Consider the following 26,563-nt stretch of genomic DNA (forward strand, 5'->3'; position numbering starts at 1 on the left):
TGAAAATCATATTTTATGCAACACAGGAAAATGATGTAAGACGTTGGGTCTTGTTTATTCAGCAACTTCTTTGCCCTGTAAGGAAGACAGAAAGAAAATAATGGATGAGTATTAATAATGAACATGTAAAATATATGAATATATGAACAGTTAGAGATAATGTAATGGATGAAGCATTAAAGGCTGAGCTTTGATTTTCAATGTTGAAGTACCATCTTAGTTTTGAATTAATCTATTTTGACCCTACCTGAAATGTGCTTCTTAGAGATCTTAAATACATTTTAGTGAGTGTAAAAGTTTGGTATTGACCTCTGAAAACTATATCATAGGTTGTGTTGATGTGGCCATATTTGAACATGAGTCAGGTTTAGGTTTAGTAGCAGCTCCGTACCTTTCCAGTGTCGCGGGTCTTGGCTCTGAGCTTGTTGACTTGAGACTCAGCGATGTCAGCACGCTCCTCAGCCTCCTCCAGCTCATGCTGAACCTTCCTGAACTTAGACATGTGGCCGTTGGCTTGTTCCTCCTGGGTGCGGAAAAGAGAGGGGGAGCATAAAATCAGCATTCAAAGTTTGAAGCTTCAGGTAGCAAATTAATATGATTTTTTCTTAAGGTATTTTAAAGTACTTTTTTTGGACAGATTTAGGAAAACAATGTATATATGGAGATAGATGATCCAGCAGAGAGAATGAGTGGTGAAATGGGGGATCAAACCACTGCCTCCAGGGATGTTCAGTGTCTAAAACAAGTATTCACACCCCCTTGGATAACATCACATTTTATAGTGTTACAAATTCAGATTAAAATGGATTTAAATTTGTTTTCTTTTGTCAACGATCTACAAAACATACTCTGTAATATCAAAGTAGAAGAACAATAAAAAATAAAAAAACATTGGTATTAATAAAAAAAATTATAAATAAAAACTATGTCAGGACTAGATAGGTATTCACATCTTTAGCTGTGTCTTTGTGTCTTTATGTCTAAATCTCTGGATTGTGCAATACTTTCATCATTCTTCAAGATCTGTCCATTTGGATGTTGACCATTGCTAGACAGACATTTTTAAGTCTCGCCATCATTTTTCAAGAAGATATAAGTCAAAAATCCTTCTCATTAGCTACACACAGTTAATGCTACGCCACAGATAGCCTAGCGGTTAAGAGCGTAGGGCCAGCAATGAAAGGTTACTGGTTTGAAACCCCCCAGACAACGAGGTGAAAATCTGTCGGTGTTCCCTTGAGCAAGGCACGTAACCCTAATTTCTCTGGATGAGTGAGTCTGTTTAAAGAATGTGTTTGGAGCGAGTATTAGTCTCCCATTGTCTGGTGAAAAAGCAGTCTGAATATATTTTTTCTTCATCCTGATAAACTCCCCAATCCTTGCAGATATAAAGCATTCCTGTAACAAGTTAATTCCTTTGCCATTTTTTTTACCTATCTACCAATCAGTGCTCTTCTTTGCGAGGCATTGGTTAAAGCCTAAACTAAACTGTATAGATATTAAGGTTTGTAATGTCTACAAGGGAAAAAATATGTTTATCAATGTACGCTGACAAAGTATGTGACTCACCGCTTCCTCAGCCTGCCTCTTGTAGGCCTTGACTTTCATCTGCAGCTTATCTACCAGGTCCTGAAGTCTGACAACATTCTTCTTATCCTCCTCAGTCTTTGGGACAAGATCAAAGAATCAATGCACCAAGTTTTATACACAAACCTGTCTGTGTTAGTGTCAAGTTTGGGATGAAGGCACTTTCTGTTACCTGGTAGGTGAGCTCCTTGACTTTGCGCTCATACTTGCGGACTCCCTTGACCGCATCTACACCTCTTCTCTGCTCAGCCTCCACCTCAGTCTCGAGCTCACGCACCTTTATGGACGAAAGGCGTTTGTTTGAGGTGGTGAAATCAGATGTAACAAATCTTAGTACAACAGAGGTATATTCTTCTACCCAGTCAAGGAGGCACAATTGTTTTCTGTTCCTATGTACTTTCACAATTTAAATAAAGGGATCTGTAATGATACAATTTCATTATCTATGTGGGGTATTGAGAGAAAGTCATTACACAATGCTCCTGTGTATTTGTATGATTAAATACATTTCCAGCAATCAGTATTTCAATCCACCCTAATCCACCCAACTGTTAACTCACCCTGGACTCCAGTTTCTGGAGCTGCTTCTTGCCTCCCTTCATGGCCAGATTCTCAGCCTCATCCAGACGGTGCTGCAGGTCCTTGACTGTGACCTCCAGGTTCTTCTTCATCCTCTCCAGGTGAGAGCTGGTGTCCTGTTCCTTCTTCAGCTCCTCAGCCATCATGGCCGCCTGAAACCGTAGTTTGTTTAATTTCTGCAACATTTGACACCCATCATAACATTCCTCTGAGATCTTTTTTTCTGTTAAACCATCCCAGATACCATTGGCCTTTGGATACAAATCAAGTTAAGGCAGTTAACCCACTGTTTCCGAGGCCGTCATTGAAAATAACAAGTTGTTCTTAACTAGTTAAATAAAGGTAAAATACATTTTAAAAAGTGAATGCAATTGACCAGATCATAAGGACTCACGTCAGTGATGGCCTTCTTGGCCTTCTCCTCTGCATTCCTGGCCTCCTGGACAATGTCTTCCACCTCTCCCTGCACCTGCACCAGGTCAGACTCCAGCTTCTTCTTGGAGTTCAGAAGGCTGATGTTCTGGAGGAGAAGTAAGAAACAACATGTGACTCTCAAGACAACTTTCAGGTAACATGGCAGAAACGGTATGCTTGGTTGTGTTTCATTAGAAACGGCTTTTGACCCATACCTGGGAGTGCAGCAGTCCAACACGCTCGCTGGCGTCTACCAGCTCAGTCTCAGCAACTTTGCGGCCTCTCTCTGTCTGCTCTAGAGCAACTCTCAGCTCCTCGATTTCAGCCACCATCAGACCGTTCCTGCGCTCTACCATAGCTGCCTGCTCCTTCATGTCATCTGCGGCGCGGACGGCGTCATCAAGGTGCAACAGGGCATCCTGGGGTTCACAATGACACAGGTTCATTAGGACTTGTGGAAGTAGAGGATATAGGGCCAGTGAAAGAAATGTTAATTGATAAGAATGTCCCCAATATCTCTTTCGACACTATATTAGTCAACTCAATTCAATTTCTCTGTTCTATTAATTCCTACAGATTCACAAACAAATCTCTCCCTAACCTTCAGATTGTTTTGCCTGATATCCCGGTCCCTTTACCTTGAGCTGTCCCTGGACGTTCCTTAGCTGTTTCTGGGCCTCAGCGGCCTGCCTGTTGGCGTGGCTCAGCTGAACCTCCATCTCGTTCAGGTCTCCCTCCATCTTCTTCTTCACCCTCAGGGCATCATTCCTGCTCCTGACCTCAGAATCCAGGGTGCTCTGCATGGAGTCAACCATCCTCTGGCTGTTCCTCTTGATCTGCTCCATCTCCTCGTCCTTCTCAGCCAGCTTCCTGTCCACCTCACCCTTGATCTGGTTCAGCTCCAGCTGCACACGCAGAATCTTGGATTCCTCGTGCTCCAGTGTTCCCTGGACAAAGAGAAGCAGTCAGGCCAATTGCGTTAAATACATTTGGATGTGTATAACACAAGGAATTAAATATATATGACTACAATAAACACCAATACAGGGATTGTGGGACTGTAGCTGGCGTTGGCTAATGTACCACTTTAGTTGTACAGAAGAGGACTGGCCACCCCACATAGCCCGGTTCCTCTCTAGGTTTCTTCCTAGGTTTTGGCCTTTCTAGGGAGTTTTTCCTAGCCACCGTGCTTTTACACCTGCATTGTTTGCTGTTTGAGGTTTTAGGCTGGGATTCTGTATAGCACTTTGAGATATCAGCTGATGTACGAAGGGCTTTATAAATAAATTTGATTTGATTTGATTTGATTTTGTATTGTTTGTATATCGTATTTTACATTTGTGTGACTGTCCTTGTCTATCAGTGTTTTGTTATTTGTTGTCTTGTGTTTTCTGTGGACCCCAGGAAGAGAAGCTGATGATTCTGCAAAAGCTCATGGGGATCCAAATGATGAAATGAACACTGCTTTTCCCATCAAACAGCTGCAGTTTGTACCTCAGCCTCCTCCAGAGCGGTCTGGATCTCAGTCTTCTCTGTCTCCACGGTCTTCTTGGCCTTCTCCAGCTCATGGATGCTCTTGCCAGTCTCTCCGATCTGCTCAGTCAGGTCACCGATCTCCTCTGCACACACCAAACACAGGAGCAGTTTAGACTTGGGAGATTTTCAGTGGGTATTGTCAATGCAATGAAGTTGACATTGAATCATAATAATTACTGGGGCCGAGCTTCCTGCCATCCAGGACCTCTATACCAGCCGGTGTCAGGGAATGCCCTAAATATTGTCAAAGACTCCAGCCACCCAAATCATTGACTGTTATCTCTGCTACCGCATGGCAAGCAGTACCAATGCATCAGGTCTGGAACAGACAGGACCCTAAACAGCTTCTACCCCAAGCCATAAGTCTGGGTAGCTATTGGTTACTATGTAACGATTTACAGATCTACACATCGACTCGGTACTGGTGTCTTGTGTACATGGTCAAGTTATCGTTAATCATTGTGTATTTATTCCTCGTGTTATTTTTTCACTATTATTTCCTTTTTTTCTCGCTGCATTGTTGTGAAGGGACGTTGTGTTTTCTACGAAGCAGGTAACAAATACAATTTGATTCATGAATTAATCATCACTTCACAGGTTCTTGTAAATCTAAATGCCCCCACTCCTTTGGGTTGTTCAAAGGAATACCGATTAGAAGTTGAAAAAAATGTAAATGTTGATGTTTACACTAGTCAAACATGAGCCCAATAGAACTGCTGTCAAATGCTCACGTTGCAGGTTCTTGTTCTCTCTCTTCAGAGTCTCCAGATGATCCAGAGCCTCCTCGTAGGAGTTCTTCATCTTGAAGAGTTCAGTGCTCATTGAGCGAACCTCCTTCTGAGCTCCTTCCAGCTCAGCCTGGCCCTCCTCATACTTCTGCTTCCACTCTGCCAGAACCTAGGGAAATCCATGGTATATTCATTATGTCTTGATAAATATTTTAGAATCAGAAATATGCTAGAATTATGCTACATTTGATCATACAGCAGACATAAAATATCCCTCTAGGTTGAGGATAATTAATTTTCACCTTGTCAAAGTTCCTCTGCTTCTTGTCGAGGTTGGAGGCCATGGCGTTTGCTCTCTCAACGTCAATCATGAGGTCCTCCACCTCTCCCTGCAGCCTCTGCTTGGTCTTCTCCAGGGAGGCGCACTTGGAGTTGGTCGCCTCAATGGTCTCCTCAGCCTCCTGCAGACGCTGGGCCAGCTTCTTCCTGTTTGACGACAGAGGGTTTACAAATGTTACAATACATCTCAACGTGACCTTTTTTTAGAGTTCCCTACCACTCACTATCCACACCCTATATTTGAGTTTTGCTGTTCCGTGCGACTCACTTGGACTCCTCCAGCTCTTCTGTGCGCTGGATGGCATCAGTTTCATACTTAGTCCTCCACTGAGCCACCTCACTGTTGGCCTTGGACATGCCGCGTTGCAGCTCTGCCTTCGCCTCCTGCTCTTCCTCAAACTGCTCTCTCAGGAGGTCACAGTCATGGCGGGCGGACTGGACACCGTGGGCCAGTGCGTTTTTAGCCTTTTCGAGACAAATATAGAGAAATGTAAAGACTAAGAGAGATAGTAAAACATATGACAGTAGAAGTCTCTGAGGGTGGCCTGGTTACCGTCTATATCAGGTGTGGGCAATCATTTTGTCTCGAGGGACACATTGGGATTCCCTTACCTTGACCTCCTCCTCAATCTGCCTCTTCAGCTCCTCCACCTGCTGGGTGAAGGCCTGTTTGCCTCTGGTCAGCTGAGACACCAGAGATTCCTTCTCCTCCAGCTGGCGGCCAAACTCACCTGCAGGGACAGAGGGACATCTTGTTAAAAGGGACTTTGTTCTCTAAGATTGAACATGTATTTCAAGGAAACTAGGGCAATGTCAGGCGCTGAATATTCGGGGTTTGGTAGGTTACTTTCTAAATGTAGCCCATTACAGTTACTAGTTACCTGTCAAATTGTAATCAGTAACGTAACTTTTGGATTACCCAAAATCAATAATGTAATCTGATTACTTTACATTACTTTTGGATTACTTTCCCTTACGAGGCATTAGAAGCAGACAAAAAACATCCATCAAACCCATTTGGTGAGTCATCAAAGTGGTCTCTGAATTGTGGTCAGACTCACTCAGGTGGAACTAACAAACTTGCGAGAAAACAAATGAAGTCAATGTATTTTTTTGCCAAACATAATTTCTCAATTTAAAAGTAATCAAATAAGTAATCATCCAGTTTTTCAAAAGTATTAGTAATCTGAATAAATTATTTTTTTCTGATAATGTAACAAATGGCTCTAAAGTGAGACCATTACAGTTTAAAGTCAGAACAGTAGAAACTCTGTGGACTGGAATACTTGGATACAGCCCCCAATACTTGTTATTGTGTTTTACTGAAGAATGAATTGGTTTGTTGTTCTTTGTTGATGATGATACCATTTTCTGTCAGGAGTCTGGCCCTCTGTCCACTGATGTCGTTGATCTGGCGAACATTCTCATCATTCTTAGTCTTGATCTCGCTCAGTTGGTCCTCAAGAGTACGGCACATCTTCTCCAGATTGCCCTGTTAGTGAAACATGTCCCATCATTACTTTATATATGAGACTCCTGTCAACTTCAGTTCACTTGAATGGTAATGTAGTTGACCCTCCTCAACATTGCTTGATCAAAACATCACTACTCACCTTAGCCTTGGCGACGGCCTCCATGTTGCTGGAGAGGTCATCAATCTCCATCTTGTACTCACTCTTCTCCTTCTCCAGCTTCTGCTTGACACGCTGCAGGTTGTCAATCTGCTCCCCGAGCTCAGCCACACTGTCGGCCTGTTTCTTGCGCAGAGCGGCGGCCGTGGACTCATGCTGCAGGGTGGACTCTTCAAGATCACGACGCAGCTTCTGGAACTCATTCTCACGCTTCTTGTTCATCTCAATCTGAGCAGCAGTGGCGCCTCCAGCCTCCTCCAGCCTCTCGCTGATCTCCTCAAGTTCCCTGGAGAGATCGGCTCTCTGCTTCTCAACCTTAGCCCTGGCAGCGCTCAGCCTCAATTTCCTCCTCCAGCTCCTCAATACGGGCCTAGAACAGGAAGCAGGAGCACAGTTGATGGATACTACAATACATAAAACATTAATAGTATATATATTTTTTAAATGTGTTCATACAAAACCAGTTACACTAATATATTCAGTAGATAGCATCCCATGTGGGAACCAAAACCAGTTACACTAATATATTCAGTAGATAGCATCCCATGTGGGAACCAAAACCAGTTACACTAATATATTCACTAATATATTCAGTAGATAGCATCCCATGTGGGAACCAAAACCAGTTACACTAATATATTCAGTAGATAGCATCCCATGTGGGAACCAAAACCAGTTACACTAATATATTCAGTAGATAGCATCCCATGTGGGAACCAAAACCAGTTACACTAATATATTCAGTAGATAGCATCCCATGTGGGAACCAAAACCAGTTACACTAATATATTCAGTAGATAGCAGTAGATTCCCATGTGGGAACCAAAACCAGTTACACTAATATATTCAGTAGATAGCATCCCATGCATCCCATGGGAACCAAAACCAGTTACACTAATATATTCAGTAGATAGCATCCCATGTGGGAACCAAAACCAGTTACACTAATATATTCAGTAGATGGGAACCAAAACCAGCAGTAGATCCCATGTGGGAACCAAAACCAGTTACACTAATATATTCAGATAGATAGCATACACTAATATATTCAGTAGATGGGAACCAAAACCAGTTACACTAATATATTCAGTAGATAGCATCCCATGTGGGAACCAAAACCAGTTACACTAATATATTCAGTAGATAGCATCCCATGTGGGAACCAAAACCAGTTACACTAATATATTCAGTAGATAGCATCCCATGTGGGAACCAAAACCAGTTACACTAATATATTCAGTAGATAGCATCCCATGTGGGAACCAAAACCAGTTACACTAATATATTCAGTAGATAGCATCCCATGTGGGAACCAAAACCAGTTACACTAATATATTCAGTAGATAGCATCCCATGTGGGAACCAAAACCAGTTACACTAATATATTCAGTAGAAAACCAAAACCAGTTACACTAATATATTCAGTAGATAGCATCCCATGTGGGAACCAAAACCAGTTACACTAATATATTCAGTAGATAGCATCCCATGTGGGAACCAAAACCAGTTACACTAATATATTCAGTAGATAGCATCCCATGTGGGAACCAAAACCAGTTACACTAACATATTCAGTAGATAGCATCCCATGTGGGAACCAAAACCAGTTACACTAATATATTCAGTAGATAGCGTCCCATGTGGGAACCAAAACCAGTTACACTAATATATTCAGTAGATAGCATCCCATGTGGGAACCAAAACCAGTTACACTAATATATTCAGTAGATAGCATCCCATGTGGGAACCAAAACCAGTTACACTAATATATTCAGTAGATAGCGTCCCATGCGGGAACCAAAACCACAACGGTAAGAAACCACATCTTCCAAAAAATGTTTGCTACCAGAATATATTTTTAGGAGATGTTTCAGGCGTGTTCTTTCCGGTACTGGAGCTTAGGTTCTGTACTGTACCTGGAGTTCCTTGATCTTCTTCTGTAGCTGAGCTCCCAGAGACTGTTCATCCTCTATTTTACTGAGGAGCTGGGATGTCTCAAACTCCTTCCTGAGAAACACAAACATGTTGATTGCAAAGTTGGTTTCGGTTCAATAGAGTTAGAGTATCATACGTATCGCATGTAAATGCTAATTCCTAATTACAAGAATTAGACAAGAACAACCATTATTGTCAATGTGGCAGGTATTGTTTGTTTACTTCTTGATTTTCTCATCAGACTGCTGCTTGTCATTCTCCAGGTCCATTATGGACTCCTGTGCCAGTTTCAGATCTCCCTCCAGCTTTCTCTTGGCTCTCTCAAGGTCCATACGGACCTTCTTCTCTTGCTCCAGAGAACCCTCAAGCTACAAGATAAAAACACACATGTATTGTTCAAATCTAAACAACAGAAGATAATAACATCCAAAAAGTCCAACTCCACTCACGTCGTCCACTTGCTGTTCCAGCTTGGTCTTGGACTTGGTCAGAGTGTTGACTTTGTCCTCCTCTGCCTGCAGGTCATCCAGTGTCTGCTGGTGGGCCTCTTGGAGGGCTTTCTTCTCCTTGGTCAGCTTGGCAACACTCTCATCCATAGACGCCATCTCCTCTGTCAGGTTTTTAACCTGAAAACGGCCACCACATAATTAGCCTTTTGTTACTTCACATAAATGGGAGATTTAGTTTCATATGTATTGCATTAATTTAATTCAGATTAGAAATGTGTCAACAGGTACTGTTCTATAGATTCAACACTAGGTGGCAGTGTACTCCATGCCAGTGTACTGAATGGAAGTTATAAACGAGGGGCAGCTGAACATACAGTAAACGTGGGGATTACCACTATTCTACTATTTTGTGTCTTCATGTTCCCGCCACCCACAATACATCTGGAATTCCATTTCTGTTGAGTTATGTTTTGAGTTGATTATGGTATGAGTTATTGTTTGGTTAAACTGTCTTTGGTAATTCACAAGACCTTGTTTTCAGTGGCATGCTTCTCCTTCTCCACTTTGGCCAGGGTGAGCTCCAGGTCATCAATGTCCTTCTTCAGCTCAGAGCATTCATCCTCCAGCTTCCTCTTCTTGGCAGTCAACTCAGCATTCATCTCCTCCTCATCCTCCAGCCTCTCTGTCGTTTCTTTGAGTTTGGCCTCCAGCTGGATCTTGCTCTTGATGAGCCCCTCACACCTTTCCTCAGCATCATTCAGATTCTCTGATTCCTGATTTCAGAACAGGAGAAAAATCAGCCTCCTCACTTTATCAAAATATGGAATTTATTTAGTCATAGAGTTCAGAGCAAATCAATATACATAAAATATATGTTTAACATGTCCAATAAAAAAATGGTGTATTCATGTGTATGAAAATATGACCCCATGAGGATCATGTGTCACTCACAGATGCAACTTGGAGTGCCAGGTCGTTCTTCTCTTGCAGAATGGACACCATCTTCTCCTCCAACTCCTTCTTCTTGGCCAGAGCCTTGGCCAGGTCTGTTTTCATCTTGTCATAGTTCTCCTTCATGTTGGCCAGCTCCTTCTCCGTCTCTGCGCTCTTCAGCAGGGGCTTGATCTTGAAGTACACCTTCATCCATGGCCAGGTTTTCACATTCATGAATGAACGGATGTTGTACTGGACGGTGAAGATGGCATCTCTGGTCGACAGAGAGGATAGAGTGACATGGTGAGTGACATGCTTAAAGCTACATTCTGGGATTTGAAGAACAACATCCCCCCCAACACTTTGATTATACAGCTGAGGAACGGAGCTAAGGAAATGGAACAACTCTTACATTCATAGACAGAGTTCTAGATGCAAGGACTGACAGGTCATGCTTAAATCAGGAGGCATTTTATGTTATTTAATAATGAATGGATAAATATCACCAATACAAATTACAACTGAACAGCTTTGCCAAATCCCAAACTGCAGCACTAATAGAGCATTATAAGACCTACTTTCTCATTCTGATCAACTCACAGCATATACAGTATGTGATCATAATGCATTACATTCAGGTGGTTCACAGAAAGCTTTGCCAAGATGTCTACTCTTCCTCACCTCCTCTCCATCATCTTGGTGAACTCTTTTCTCATGAGGAATCCACGGCTGAGAGCCTGGACCATGCCGACCAGAACAGCCAGCTTCTCATCTCTCATCTCCTCCAAGACACCCAGCAGACCGGCTTTGAAGAACACCTGAGACACAGGTCAACATGGCCATTGGAACCAGAGTCAGATGGTGACAGATAGAAACGGTTGGATCAGAACAGGGGAACAACATCACTAGATTCATTTGAACAATATAAAGATTGCAGTGCTAACAAACAAACCATGGGACAGCTTGTTTAAAAGTTGGAAGTTATTGCAGAGTTGTAGATGAATAATGTACACAGATAACTGAAGCCATACCACTCTAACACAATGTACATAATAATGACAATAATACGAATTTGAATAAAACTTTGTCCACCTTTTTCACAAGTTTAAATGTCAATCAGCAGTTGAAGAAATAACAAAATGTACTCCCTGCCCATTTTTCAGTAAAACAACTGGGATGGGCCTGGAGAAATGCAACAACTCTCAAATTCATACACAGGATGCAAGGACTGACCATCCATGCTATTAAATGATAGGTTTAACCATTTTTTGAGGCTATATAGTGTTAGTTTACATTTACTTAGTTTACAAACCATTAGAGTAAAACAAGCTTATCATTCGGGTTCCACAGTTGAACTGAGCTCATGAGGCATTTATACGTTATATTCTACATATCATGAATGTATCATTCAAAAAAAATGGATGCAACTGCAGATTGACCCTTTAAATGAAGACGAAATGATGGATAAATAAACTGCAGATTGACCCTTTAAATGAAGACGAAATGATGGATAGATCAACTGGAGAGATGTTGAATGGTTCATGTTTAAATTATCATTAATGTATCATTAAAAAAAATGGATGCAACTGCTGATTGACCCTTTAAATGAAGAAGAAAGAATGAAAGGATGGATAAATCAACTGCAGAATGTTTGAATGGTTCATGTTTAAATTATTGAATTGAAGTAGTGTTTGGATGTCAGCATTTGCGGGAACAGGGGGGGGTATTTGACTGACCTTGGTGTGTCCAAACTTGTAATCATCGTGATTTATATCAATGGACCCAAGCAGCTTCTCAGAAGCCTTCTTGTTGTCCATGAACTGGCCCTCAGGGATGACACTGGCATTCAGTACTTTATACCTGAATGAGGAGACATTTTTAACACATGTCAAGTTGTAGTAGGTCGGTTATATTTACATAAAAGCTTAGCCTATTCTGATGCTGGGAAAACCCTTGGAGCAGGTGTGTGTGTGTGTGTGTGTTGTGTGAGTGTACCTCTGCTTGAAGTCAGCATAGATGATTCTGCTGGGGAAGCCCTTTCTGCAGATCCTGATACCCTCCAGAACACCATTACACCTGAGCTGGTGGATAACCAGGAAGTTCTCCATCAGACCTGGAAAAACAAACCATGTCTCTTTAATACTTATTAACAGATTAAAGGATTGGGCTTGTTAAGGTTACTGATACTGTACTTTTAAGATGTCATATTTAACTCAATATTTCTTGTACCTGGAGTCTTTGACTCGTTGGGGATCAGGCAGCGCACAAAGTGAGGATGAGTGCTCCTCAAGTTGGTCATCAGCTTTTGTAAGTTCTCCTGGAAGAGGGTTACAAACCATTTTCTCAGAAATCATTTATGTCAATCAATGCTCCTTTTGGAAGACTGAAAATACACATTTCAAAAGCTCACCCTGAACTGGGACGACACAGTCTGCATGGAACCACCCTTCTTCTTGCCTCCTTTCTTGGTCGTATCTGTTCAAATGTAAATAAGTAAAAGATCATTGGAAATGAGAGAATCAAATGCTGCCAACTGGATTGTGCAAAATAACACCTATTGAACGAGTAAATGAACCCAGCAAATAACCCTGATAAATTGTGATTCATTCAAAGAATTTAAAGCATTGGTCACCAATATGTCGATCGGGATTTTAAAACGTTTCATGTCTGAAGGTAGAGAGCAAATCAACTGCACGTATAGGCCTACTGCTGACCAATCAGATAGCTCACAGCACCGTGCCTGTACAGTTTCCTCGAGCCATAGACTGGAAAAACAAGAATCGGACCCACAACAAAGTTACTGCTTTGAGATGTAAAAACGACATAAACTATGACAAGAGAGAGACTCGACAACTACAGCAGAGCGGTGCTGTTTTAATGAGTTAGTTCATGTTTAAGTTGTTATTCAACACTTTGTTCAACACTTTTATGAGACATAAAATGCGTGTTCTCCCTACTTCCACTCATGCTACAACCTGCACTGCAGCTGTAATGAAAGACTACAACCTGCACTGCAGCTATAATGAATGACTACAACCTGCACTGCAGCTGTAATGAATGACTACAACCAGCACTGCAGCTGCATACAACGAGTAAAGCAAAGTTTTCTGATACACTTGTGTTGTTACTATTAGTGGCTTGTGTCTTATTTAATATCGAGGAATATTTCACGTTCTCTGGTCACAGCAGTAACAAAATGAATTGGTGTATGAGGCAGAAAGAATGCAGTGCGACTTGAGTTTCACCATCAGATGGAAGACTGTGTCCCCTTTTCTCTTTACGGTGGGACGGAGAGCGGAGGGACAGTGAGTCGGGGGAGAGGCAGTCTCACCTCCGCTCCCTCCCTCCCCTCAGACTGACCATCAGATGGAAGACTGTGTCCCCTTTTCTCTTTACGGTGGGACGGAGAGCGGAGGGACAGTGAGTCGGGGGAGAGGCAGTCTCACCTCCGCTCCCTCCCTCCCCTCAGACTGACCATCAGATGGAAGGCTGTCAGTCCATTAAAAAAAAGGAAACTATTATTCTCACTCAGCTGTGGCTCACAAGTAACGACAAATGATCTATTACCAGTGTGATCATATACCTATTTTCTTTATATATATATACAATTTCAAAATGGTCTGAAAAACATCACATTGGCAGGGCAATTGAAGTATAACCTGTATACAGTGATAATGTATTGGGCCTATAGCCTACTGAACAAACCTAATTGTTACATAACTGTTTTTAATTGGTTCACAGGATGTTCATGTTTAAAAGAAAGGCTTGTGTTTTCGAAGTCATGTTTAAAACAATTCTCAACAGTAGATCTTAGCTTGCATTTTGACTCACAAAGTGATCTTGACTCTGAGAAGGTTGGTGGCCAGTGCTTTAAAACCAATGTGGGTCTGAGTTGTAACTATTGCTTATTAATTTAATATTTTGACTTGATGCTAGTCTTACCCTCAGGTGGGGCAGCGGGATACAGAGCAGCCAACAGTTTGACTGAGGACTTCCCGTACATCTGAATAACTGAGTCGTTCAGGGGGTCCTTGTTCTTCTCCAGCCAGCCAGTGATGTTGTAGTCCACAGTGCCGGCATAGTGCACCAGGGAGAAGTGGGCCTCTGCCTTGCCTTTGGCAGGCTTGGGTTTCTCATATGCCTTGGTTTTGCCAAGATGCTGATCGTTCAGCTTGTTCTTGAAGGTAGTGTCTGAAGCCTTGGGGAACATGCACTCCTCTTCAAGGATGGAGAAGATGCCCAATGGCTTTACAAAAAGAGATGTATATCAAATTAGTGATTTTACATTTAGGATCACATTTATTTCTTTAGTAAACATACTTTTATAGGATTATATTCATTTAGGGGGACATAATAGGAAACATATTGAGTTCTCAACAGTCAGAACATTTTTACCATTGTGATAATATCTCTCAATGTGCTCCCTATGAGCTTTGATGTTGCATCCCATTACAATCCTTACAGACAATTTACCTTCTCAATAAGCTCAATGCAGGCAGCCAAGTCCATGCCGAAGTCAATGAAGGCCCAGACGATTCCCTCCTTCTTGTACTCCTCTTGTTCCAGGACGAACATGGTGTGGTTGAAAAACTGTTGCAGTTTCTCATTGGTGAAGTTGATGCACAGCTGCTCCATGCTGTTGTACTGTTGATGGAATTTCAGAAGGGATCATTTCATGATACAAGGCTGTAATCCTTCTGAATCACAACTAAATGTCTTGTTCTGGTCTCATACTCACATCAAAGATCTCAAATCCGGCAATATCGAGCACACCGATATAGAACTGCCTTGGATTCTTGGTGTCCAACATCTCGTTGATACGGATGACCATCCACAAGAACATCCTCTCATAGATGGACTTGGCCAAAGCCATGACTGCATTATAAACCTTCAATGATAATGCCTCAAATTAATACATGATATATTGACCATGTCCAGTGATAAGGTTGGGAAAAACAACCTAAGTATTTATAAAAAGCAATGCAATTGTCCCCAAAATAATTCATTTGGTCAGAAAATGTTTGATGCTGTGTATTTAACCGCTTTACCTGAGGCACAGTCTGTCCCTTGGTCACATACTCGTTGCCGACCTTCACTCTGGGGTAGCACAGACATTTCAGCAACTCAGCTGAGTTCAGGCCCAGCAGGTAGCCGATTTTATCAGCCACTGGAGAGAGAACCAACAACAACAGACCGCTTGATTCTGACGTCTTTTATCGGTTCACTTTTCATTTTCACCCACATCCATTATTCTAATCATTTCTGGAGGTTGGAATTTGATCTCCAAAATGTATATCCTGCCTGACGTTCATGTGGCACCGTCTGTCTTGGTCATTTCCTGTAAAAGGACCAATGAGCACCAACATGGGAAGTTCATAGGCACATCTCAAATTGGGTGTCAAATGAAAGCAATAGTTCAGTACAGTACAGTAGTGTATAGTACAGTACAGTAGTGTATAGTACAGTAGTGTAGTGTATAGTTCAGTACAGTACAGTAGTTTATAGTTCAATACAGTAGTGTAGTTCAGTACAGTAGTTTATAGTTCAGTACAGTAGTGTATAGTACAGTACAGTAGTGTATAGTACAGTACAGTAGTGTGTAGTACAGTACAGTACAGTAGTGTGTAGTTCAGTACAGTAGTGTATAGTACAGTACAGTAGTGTGTAGTTCAGTACAGTAGTTTATAGTTCAGTACAGTAGTGTAGTGTACAGTACAGTAGTGTGTAGTTCAGTACAGTAGTGTATAGTACAGTACAGTAGTGTGTAGTTCAGTACAGTAGTGTATAGTACAGTACAGTAGTGTATAGTACAGTACAGTAGTGTGTAGTTCAGTACAGTAGTGTATAGTACAGTACAGTAGTGTGTAGTTCAGTACAGTAGTGTATAGTTCAGTACAGTAGTGTGTAGTTCAGTACAGTAGTTTATAGTTCAGTACAGTAGTGTAGTGTACAGTACAGTAGTGTATAGTACAGTAGTGTATAGTTCAGTACAGTAGTGTATAGTTCAGTACAGTAGTGTATAGTACAGTAGTGTATAGTTCAGTACAGTAGTGTATAGTTCAGTACAGTAGTGTATAGTTCAGTACAGTAGTGTATAGTACAGTAGTGTATAGTTCAGTACAGTAGTGTATAGTTCAGTACAGTAGTGTATAGTTCAGTACAGTAGTGTATAGTACAGTAGTGTATAGTTCAGTACAGTAGTGTATAGTTCAGTACAGTAGTGTATAGTACAGTACAGTAGTGTATAGTTCAGTACAGTAGTGTATAGTACAGTACAGTAGTGTATAGTTCAGTACAGTAGTGTATAGTACAGTACAGTAGTGTATAGTTCAGTACAGTAGTGTATAGTACAGTACAGTACAGTAGTGTATAGTTCAGTACAGTAGTGTATAGTTCAGTACAGTAGGGTATAGTACAGTAGTGTATAGTACAGTACAGTAGTGTATAGTTCAGTACAGTAGTGTATAGTTCAGTACAGTAGTGTATAGTTCAGTACAGTAGGGTATAGTACAGTAGTGTATAGTACAGTACAGTAGTGTATAGTTCAGTACAGTAGTGTATAGTTCAGTACAGTAGTGTATAGTTCAGTACAGTAGTGTATAGTTCAGTACAGTAGGGTATAGTTCAGTACAGTAGTGTATAGTACAGTACAGTAGTGTATAGTACAGTAGTGTATAGTTCAGTACAGTAGTGTGTAGTTCAGTACAGTAGTGTAGTTTATAGTTCAGTACAGTAGTGTATAGTACAGTACAGTAGTGTATAGTTCAGTACAGTAGTGTATAGTACAGTACAGTAGTGTATAGTACAGTACAGTAGTGTATAGTACAGTACAGTAGTGTATAGTACAGTACAGTAGTGTAGTTTATAGTTCAGTACAGTAGTGTATAGTACAGTACAGTAGTGTATAGTTCAGTACAGTAGTGTATAGTACAGTAGTGTATAGTACAGTACAGGGTACAGTACAGTAGTGTATAGTTCAGTACAGTAGTGTATAGTACAGTACAGTAGTGTATAGTACAGTACAGTAGTGTATAGTTCAGTACAGTAGTGTATAGTTCAGTACAGTAGTGTATAGTTCAGTACAGTAGTGTATAGTCAGTACAGTAGTGTTTATAGTTCAGTACAGTAGTGTATAGTACAGTACAGTAGTGTATAGTTCAGTACAGTAGTGTATAGTACAGTACAGTAGTGTATAGTCAGTACAGTAGTGTATAGTTCAGTACAGTAGTGTATAGTTCAGTACAGTAGTGTAGTTCAGTACAGTAGGGTATAGTTCAGTACAGTAGTGTATAGTTCAGTACAGTAGTGTATAGTTCAGTACAGTAGTGTATAGTTCAGTACAGTAGTGTATAGTTCAGTGTATACAGTACAGTAGTGTATATACAGTAGTGTATAGTACAGTAGTGTATAGTACAGTACAGTAGTGTATAGTACAGTACAGTAGTGTATAGTTCAGTACAGTATAGTACAGTAGTGTATAGTACAGTACAGTAGTGTATAGTACAGTACAGTAGTGTATAGTTCAGTACAGTAGTGTATAGTCAGTACAGTAGGGTATAGTTCAGTACAGTAGTGTATAGTACAGTACAGTAGTGTATAGTTCAGTACAGTAGGGTATAGTACAGTACAGTAGTGTATAGTACAGTACAGTAGTGTATAGTTCAGTACAGTAGGGTATAGTTCAGTACAGTAGTGTATAGTTCAGTACAGTAGGGTATAGTTCAGTACAGTAGTGTATAGTACAGTACAGTAGTGTATAGTTCAGTACAGTAGGGTATAGTACAGTACAGTAGGGTATAGTACAGTACAGTAGGGTATAGTACAGTACAGTAGTGTGTAGTACAGTACAGTACAGTAGTGTGTAGTTCAGTACAGTAGTGTATAGTACAGTACAGTAGTGTGTAGTTCAGTACAGTAGTTTATAGTTCAGTACAGTAGTGTAGTGTACAGTACAGTAGTGTGTAGTTCAGTACAGTAGTGTATAGTACAGTACAGTAGTGTGTAGTTCAGTACAGTAGTGTATAGTACAGTACAGTAGTGTATAGTACATTTACATTTACATTTACATTTAAGTCATTTAGCAGACGCTCTTATCCAGAGCGACTTACAGTACAGTAGTGTGTAGTTCAGTACAGTAGTGTATAGTACAGTACAGTAGTGTGTAGTTCAGTACAGTAGTGTATAGTTCAGTACAGTAGTGTGTAGTTCAGTACAGTAGTTTATAGTTCAGTACAGTAGTGTATAGTACAGTACAGTAGTGTATAGTACAGTAGTGTATAGTTCAGTACAGTAGTGTATAGTTCAGTACAGTAGTGTATAGTACAGTAGTGTATAGTTCAGTACAGTAGTGTATAGTTCAGTACAGTAGTGTATAGTTCAGTACAGTAGTGTATAGTACAGTAGTGTATAGTTCAGTACAGTAGTGTATAGTTCAGTACAGTAGTGTATAGTTCAGTACAGTAGTGTATAGTACAGTAGTGTATAGTTCAGTACAGTAGTGTATAGTTCAGTACAGTAGTGTATAGTACAGTACAGTAGTGTATAGTTCAGTACAGTAGTGTATAGTACAGTACAGTAGTGTATAGTTCAGTACAGTAGTGTATAGTACAGTACAGTAGTGTATAGTTCAGTACAGTAGTGTATAGTACAGTACAGTAGTGTATAGTTCAGTACAGTAGTGTATAGTTCAGTACAGTAGTGTATAGTACAGTACAGTAGTGTATAGTTCAGTACAGTAGTGTATAGTACAGTAGTGTATAGTACAGTACAGTAGTGTATAGTACAGTACAGTAGTGTATAGTACAGTACAGTAGTGTATAGTTCAGTACAGTAGTGTATAGTACAGTAGTGTATAGTACAGTACAGTAGTGTATAGTACAGTACAGTAGTGTATAGTTCAGTACAGTAGTGTATAGTTCAGTACAGTAGGGTATAGTTCAGTACAGTAGTGTATAGTACAGTACAGTAGTGTATAGTTCAGTACAGTAGGGTATAGTACAGTACAGTAGTGTATAGTACAGTACAGTAGTGTATAGTTCAGTACAGTAGGGTATAGTTCAGTACAGTAGTGTATAGTTCAGTACAGTAGGGTATAGTTCAGTACAGTAGTGTATAGTACAGTACAGTAGTGTATAGTACAGTACAGTAGGGTATAGTACAGTACAGTAGGGTATAGTACAGTACAGTAGGGTATAGTACAGTACAGTAGGGTATAGTACAGTAGTGTATAGTACAGTACAGTAGTGTATAGTACAGTACAGTAGTGTATAGTTCAGTACAGTAGTGTATAGTACAGTACAGTAGTGTATAGTACAGTACAGTAGTGTATAGTACAGTAGTGTATAGTTCAGTACAGTAGTGTATAGTACAGTACAGTAGTGTATAGTACAGTAGTGTATAGTTCAGTACAGTAGGGTATAGTTCAGTACAGTAGTGTATAGTACAGTACAGTAGTGTATAGTACAGTAGTGTATAGTTCAGTACAGTAGTGTATAGTACAGTACAGTAGTGTATAGTACAGTAGTGTATAGTACAGTACAGTAGTGTATAGTACAGTAGTGTATAGTACAGTAGTGTATAGTACAGTAGTGTATAGTACAGTACAGTAGTGTATAGTACAGTACAGTAGTGTATAGTACAGTAGTGTATAGTTCAGTACAGTAGTGTAGTGTATTTTTGCTAAGAGGATTATTATATTATTCATTTTCTATGACTTTTCAAATCACCCAGTTGTGTTATTTGCAGACATTGTTGAATCTGAATTCAGAGCAGATATTTAAGTGTTTGTGGAAAACGTGGGCACAGAAAAAACTGAGGGAGATTTTACCATAATCGTAATATGTTCCGTGTAAATTGTTAAAAGTGTTCATTGTGTATTGAGTTGAATGGTTTGTTAAACTGTATGATTTTTGTTTGTCGTACATTTTAAATTAAAATCTCAACACAAATCCATTTCCGTGGATTGAACTTCTTACGTTGTTATTTCTACGTTGGGGAAAGGAACTAATGATTTCCATATATTATGTCTTATGAGTGGGACTCACCCTCTGTTCCATCTGACTCAGCCTGCTCCTCACGCTGCTTCTGCTTGAATTTCAAGTTGCCATGGTGCATTACAGCTCCTGTAAGCTTGTAGATGGCCATTTTCTCATCGTTAGAGAAGCCCAGGATTGTAATTGCATCCTGGTATTAAAGAGGAAGTACAACAGTTTATTTTTATTTTAACTTTATTTAACCAGGCAAGTCAGTTAAGAACATATTCTTATTTTCAATGACGACCTGGGAACAGTGGGTTAACTGCCTGTTCAGGGGCAGAACGACAGATTTGTACCTTGTCAGCTCAGGGGTTTGAACTCGCAACCTTCCGGTTACTAGTCCAACGCTCTAACCACTAGGCTACGCTGCCGTGTGAGGAACTGAATGGTAGTTTGCTCAGTTACAGTACACCACCGTTCTGTGTTCAGTCCAGAACAAATGGGATGGTTAGAATGAACTGGCTGCTCAGTTCCACATTGATTACTTTTGGCCAACACACTTGTATATGACAGCACAGTATGAGTTTTACACAGTTCCACAGGGGACTTAGTGGCAGTCTCTCATGTCTTACATTTGTATGACTCAAGGTGAAGTGTGAAGGCATGAAGAATGGCCTTGAAGCACATGACTAACTAACACAAGGTGGCCAGCTGCAATCAAGTTGGATTTTATCAATGCATCCAGTGTGTATTGTGGTCCTACCCATTCGATATCTAGAGTTTGGTTCACACTTTGTATCACTCACATCGGTGGCATCCAGCTCGACCTTGTCGTCAATGCTGGCCACAGTGATCTGACCCTGGCTGATCATGGGGAAGTCGTAAGGGTTGGTGGTGATGAGTGTCATTTCTGTGGACAACAGAGAATGGCTTGTCAGTTAAATCAGTGAGAATTCTGCTGTCCTACCTTCACAGTATCTCTCCCTCCTTTAGTCAATAGATGGACTCAAGGATACATGCAGTGTATAATGCATAGCATCAAAAGAGGGAGACTGGGGCTCCTGGACTAGTGTATCACAGTGCATTAGTTGATCTTTCCCATGAAAGACCTTGAAAGACCTGACCCATGTTTAGATGCCTTGTTACCTTGGAAGTACTCATTATAATAATATTAACAGTGTGAACTATGAAAACATTTGAATAAGTTCCACAGATGGCGGTGTAAATAATTTCACCTTAACCTGTACTTTGCCTTACCAACTAGCTCAGGTTTGTGGTTGGTCATCATCTGGTAGAAGATATGGTAGCCTCTCTCAGCGGGCAGCTGGAAGGCCACTCTGGACTTCTCTAGCAGGTCTGAGAGAGAGAGAGAGAGAGAGAGAGAGAGAGAGAGAGAGAGAGAGAGAGAGAGAGAGAGGGAGAGGGGGGGAGAGAGAGAGAGGAGGGGAGGGAGAGAGAGAGAGAGAGAGAGAGAGAGAGAGAGAGAGAGAGAGAGAGAGAGAGAGAGAGAGAGAGAGAGAGAGAGAAAGAGAGAGAGAGAGGGAGAGAACATAAGATAGCATTACATTTGATGATTCTATTCTCCAACAAATATTCTGTGTGATTTATTGAAAGTATTGAGAAACAAGGAAACCCAACTCACAGGTCTCAATGTCAGCTTTAGCCAGTTTCCCTCCTTGGAAGTGAATCCTGATGAATTTACCCTGTTGTAGAGCATGGGGTAAGAAATAGGTTAACTAAATAAATCAAATATTTTACTTTGTTTCTAAAATCACCCATGGGAGACATAAAAGGTGGAAAAACAATTGGAAGCAATTCCCTGTTTTTATCGCAAGGTTTTATTGGTATTATGACACCTATAGGGAGCCACTAAAATATTTTTTCCAATTGAAGGTCACTTCCACAGTATGCCCTTCATACTTACAAAGCGAGACGAGTTGTCGTTCCTCACTGTCTTGGCATTACCGTAAGACTCCAGCAGAGGGTTAGCTGCAATGATCTGATCTTCAAGAGACCCCTGATTGAGACAAACACAAGTTGCTCTGAAACTAGAAAACACTTTAATTAGAACACTATTTACCGCATGAAAAACAAAGTTTACACAGAACACCAAACTAAAATGTGTTACCTTCATTTTGCTGGGGTCTACTTCCTTCTTGACACCAGAAACAGCAATGGTGGCGAAGTACTGGATGACACGCTTGGTGTTGACAGTCTTTCCTGCACCGGATTCTCCACTGGTTTATATAACAGAGAAAGATTGGTTTAGTCACATGTTTGAATGCCAGACATGTTTGAATGGCAGATTGCATTTCACTAAGAAATAGCTTTGAAAAATACACTGTCGACATGTTTTCTAACATAAGTAAATAATTAAAGAATATTCCCACTCATCGAGTCATTGTTAAGCATAGTCTAATCCATTCATAATGTCCTGTATTTTATAACACCCAGTCATTACTACAGAAAGTCTAATCCATTCATAATGTCCTGTATTTTATAACACCCAGTCATTACTACAGAAAGCCTAATCCATTCATAATGTCCTGTATTTTATAACACACAAGTCACCCAATATATTAGAATAGAAACACCTTCTCAAGTGAAATGATAGAAAACAACTTACGTAATCAGGACGGACTGGTTCTCCTTATCTGGAACCAAAAACAATGTTGCTTATTATAACCAGTCAACATTTGGAGTACATCATTGTATTCATAAGCATCATCATGAATTTCATTTTGGAAAATTTTCCATTCAAGGCTAGAGAAATGAGAGATTCCCAGCAAACTGTTCTAACTTAGACTAGAAGACAGTAGATTCCATCCATCCATCCATTTCTCCATGAGAGCTCGTACCAATCATCATGAACTGGAAGGCGTTGTCAGAGACGGAGAAGATATGGGGTGGAGCCTCCATCCTCTTCTTCCCTCTGTAGGCGTTGACAACCACTTCGTCGTACACTGGGAGCCACTTGTAGGGGTTCACCGTGGCACAGAAGAGCCCAGAGTAGGTCTGGATGAAAGGGATTTCAATTAGGAGATTAGCAAAGTTAGATGGACTTTTACCTGGATTTATGTGAGGATGTGGGCGTACTATGGTATACTAATGTGGGTCTACTGTATTGGTATGTTTTGGTTTCTACTATTCATTTGAGTGTAGTACTTTACGTGTGTATTGCTCATGTTCATGCATGTAGGAATTTCTTATGTTCATTTACAGTATGTGTGTATGTTTATGCAGGTTTCTTACATAGATCATCCATGCTGCATAACGCTCTTTGAGGTTATACAACACAGAGGCTTCATTCAGGTAGGTCATCATGGCCATGTCCTCAATCTTGTCGTACTTAGGGGGGGTTCATCTGGTAGATGTCTGCTTCTTTGAACTCTTTGTCCTGAAACAGTCAGAAATCTAGATTTCACACGGATCGAACTGGACATGACTCAATGCTTTTTGCTCAATAAAATGCTTACCCCCATTTAATCCAACAACTTTGTAATCACGCGCTGACAAATACATTGTGATTCTTGACTTGTCATTATCAATAATTCCATGACAGTTTTAAATAGCAGCAATAAAAATGCTTTGTTTGAAGGTTATATTCTGCTTAAAAAAGAAAAAAGAAATGCTTCTTAATCTTTTTTTAGTTACTGATTTCATATTAGCTTTTGGCATGTTACTGACAATATGGATAATGTTTTAACTTCAATACTTTTCAGATAAGACTTACCATTGTAGTGCCGTCAGGATTTGTGACTTTGACAGTACACTTTCCCTCTGTCCTGCCAGTGATCAAACCCTTAAGGTACAGCTCCTTGACATCTGTCACATAGCAGGCGTTCTTTGAATCAAAGGGTGTGGCTTGTGCCTCCATCCTCTCCCTCTCGGGTTTACGAAGGTACAAGGCTGCCTTGCCATAGATTTCCATCTCCGCGTCCGTACTCATGGTGACGGTTCACTAGGAAAGAGATGAAACAAGAAACATGATTGACTCTGTGGTGCTTCCTCCACAGTCAACAGAGTGAGCGGTACTGTATCTCACACATAATTATTTTCAGCACTTTTCATGTGAAGACAAACCATGTCTCACCTTTTTCCCCTCCTACAGTTTAATTTGTATGTCTTGGAGGATCCTGTGAAACATCAGGGTGTTGTGAATACGCACAAGTCTAAAACCTAGTAATTTGGCCCCTGAAGGGCAAGAAACATTTGGAATGGCATCATTCAACTCCATCATTACAGCCATGTACTATTGAACGACTGTTGCAACTGGTAACATTCATTTTCCTACTTTACTGTACATTCTGTCAAGTAGCCCTGACAATCCAGCTACATTCTTGACCACCCCCTGAATTTACAAACAAATGCAGGTGCAGCACTTTTCACCTTGAATGAAAGTGACAGATTTTAAGCAAAACACATTTAAAGTACATTTTAAATCAATGCCACTTGATTGCATATTGTAAAGCCTTATAATACATTCAATTATGAACTCAAACAATGCAGTTAGCTACCGCCTCAGATGCTGAGGACAAATATGAGACAAATGTACAAATCTAAGGAGTCTCTTACCACAGAGGAAGAATGTATCTGACTCATGGATACAGGGGCCTCAGCCTCCTTATATCTGGCTGGAAGGGACAACCAAGCAGAAGTTAATTATGGACACCTCTGGTAAAGGAAATGGATTGGACGAGAGGCCTCCGTGTGTCTGTGTCTCTCTAGTCCCACCCACTTCGAGGAGCACCACACTCCTTATTCTTTTACCATGGATTGTTCTAGACTATTTTGAGACCTTAAGGAGGATCAGGTTGCCTACTGCAGGAATGTCTACAAATGACATGTCCATCTAACTTGCTCCTAGAGTCGAGCTCTGTGGCTGACCTTGAGCTGCTGTACATACTAAACATGTACACACTGTCATTTACATAAATAAAACACAATAATTTAGTTTAGAACTTGACCTACTGGTTCCATGTAAATCTCAGACTGGGAACAATGTGATCTCCCGCTATCTGCAAGTTTGGCCAATGGCATAACACCTTATTGACATGTAAATTCAACCAACCAATCTGAATACATAAATGTTAGAATGCATATTTCTGAAGAGTCTAGTAGAAGCAAAACCAACCCTGTTACACTACCCCCAGCCTGTTGACTGAAAAGTGTGTCTGTCAGGGTGTTGGGTACACAGACTTTAAAATGACATATTTTCACCGTATAAATAAAGACTTGTATTTTGAAGATTCCTTATGAATGACGCTACAACACAGGCTTAAAGGTGTAATGACTGGTACTACAACACAGGCTTAAAGGTGTAATGACTGGTACTACAACACAGGCTTAAAGGTGTAATGAATGGTACTACAACACAGGCTTAAAGGTGTAATGTATGGTACTACAACACAGGCTTAAAGGTGTAATGACTGGTACTACAACACAGGCTTAAAGGTGTAATGACTGGTACTACAACACAGGCTTAAAGGTGTAATGAATGGTACTACAACACAGGCTTAAAGGTGTAATGAATGGTACTACAACACAGGCTTAAAGGTGTAATGAATGGTACTACAACACAGGCTTAAAGGTGTAAATGGTACAACACAGGCTTAAAGGTGTAATGACTGGTACTACAACACAGGCTTAAAGGTGTAATGAATGGTACTACAACACAGGCTTAAAGGTGTAATGACTGGTACTACAACACAGGCTTAATGTAATGAATGGTACTACAACACAGGCTTAAAGGTGTAATGACTGGTACTACAACACAGGCTTAAAGGTGTAATGACTGGTACTACAACACAGGCTTAAAGGTGTAATGTACTGGTACTACAACACAGACTTAAAGGTGTAATGACTGGTACTACAACACAGGCTTAAAGGTGTAATGACTGGTACTACAACACAGGCTTAAAGGTGTAATAATGGTACTACAACACAGGCTTAAAGGTGTAATGACTGGTTACAACACAGGCTTAAAGGTGTAGTGACTGGTACTACAACACAGGCTTAAAGGTGTAATGACTGGTACTACAACACAGGCTTAAAGGTGTAATGTATGGTACTACAACACAGGCACTGGTACTACAACACAGGCTTAAAGGTGTAATGACTGGTACTACAACACAGGCTTAAAGGTGTAATGTATGGTACTACAACACAGGCTTAAAGGTGTATGTAACTGGTACTACAACACAGGCTTAAAGGTGTAATGACTGGTACTACAACACAGGCTTAAAGGTGTAATGACTGGTACTACAACACAGGCTTAAAGGTGTAATGACTGGTACTACAACACAGGCTTAAAGGTGTAGTGACTGGTACTACAACACAGGCTTAAAGGTGTAATGAATGGTACTACAACACAGGCTTAAAGGTGTAATGTATGGTACTACAACACAGGCTTAAAGGTGTAGTGACTGGTACTACAACACAGGCTTAAAGGTGTAATG

The 26,563-nt window shown here is 40.6% G+C and overlaps 1 pseudogene; it reads right to left on the reverse strand.

Moving 5' to 3' along the window:
* Window positions 1–24,750, reverse strand: LOC124042168 (annotated as a pseudogene).
* Window positions 24,751–26,563: the final 1,813 nt, after the last annotated feature.

This window comes from Oncorhynchus gorbuscha, linkage group LG08, assembly GCF_021184085.1.
Source record: "Oncorhynchus gorbuscha isolate QuinsamMale2020 ecotype Even-year linkage group LG08, OgorEven_v1.0, whole genome shotgun sequence".
In the NCBI taxonomy this organism is placed as follows: Eukaryota; Metazoa; Chordata; class Actinopteri; order Salmoniformes; family Salmonidae; genus Oncorhynchus; species Oncorhynchus gorbuscha.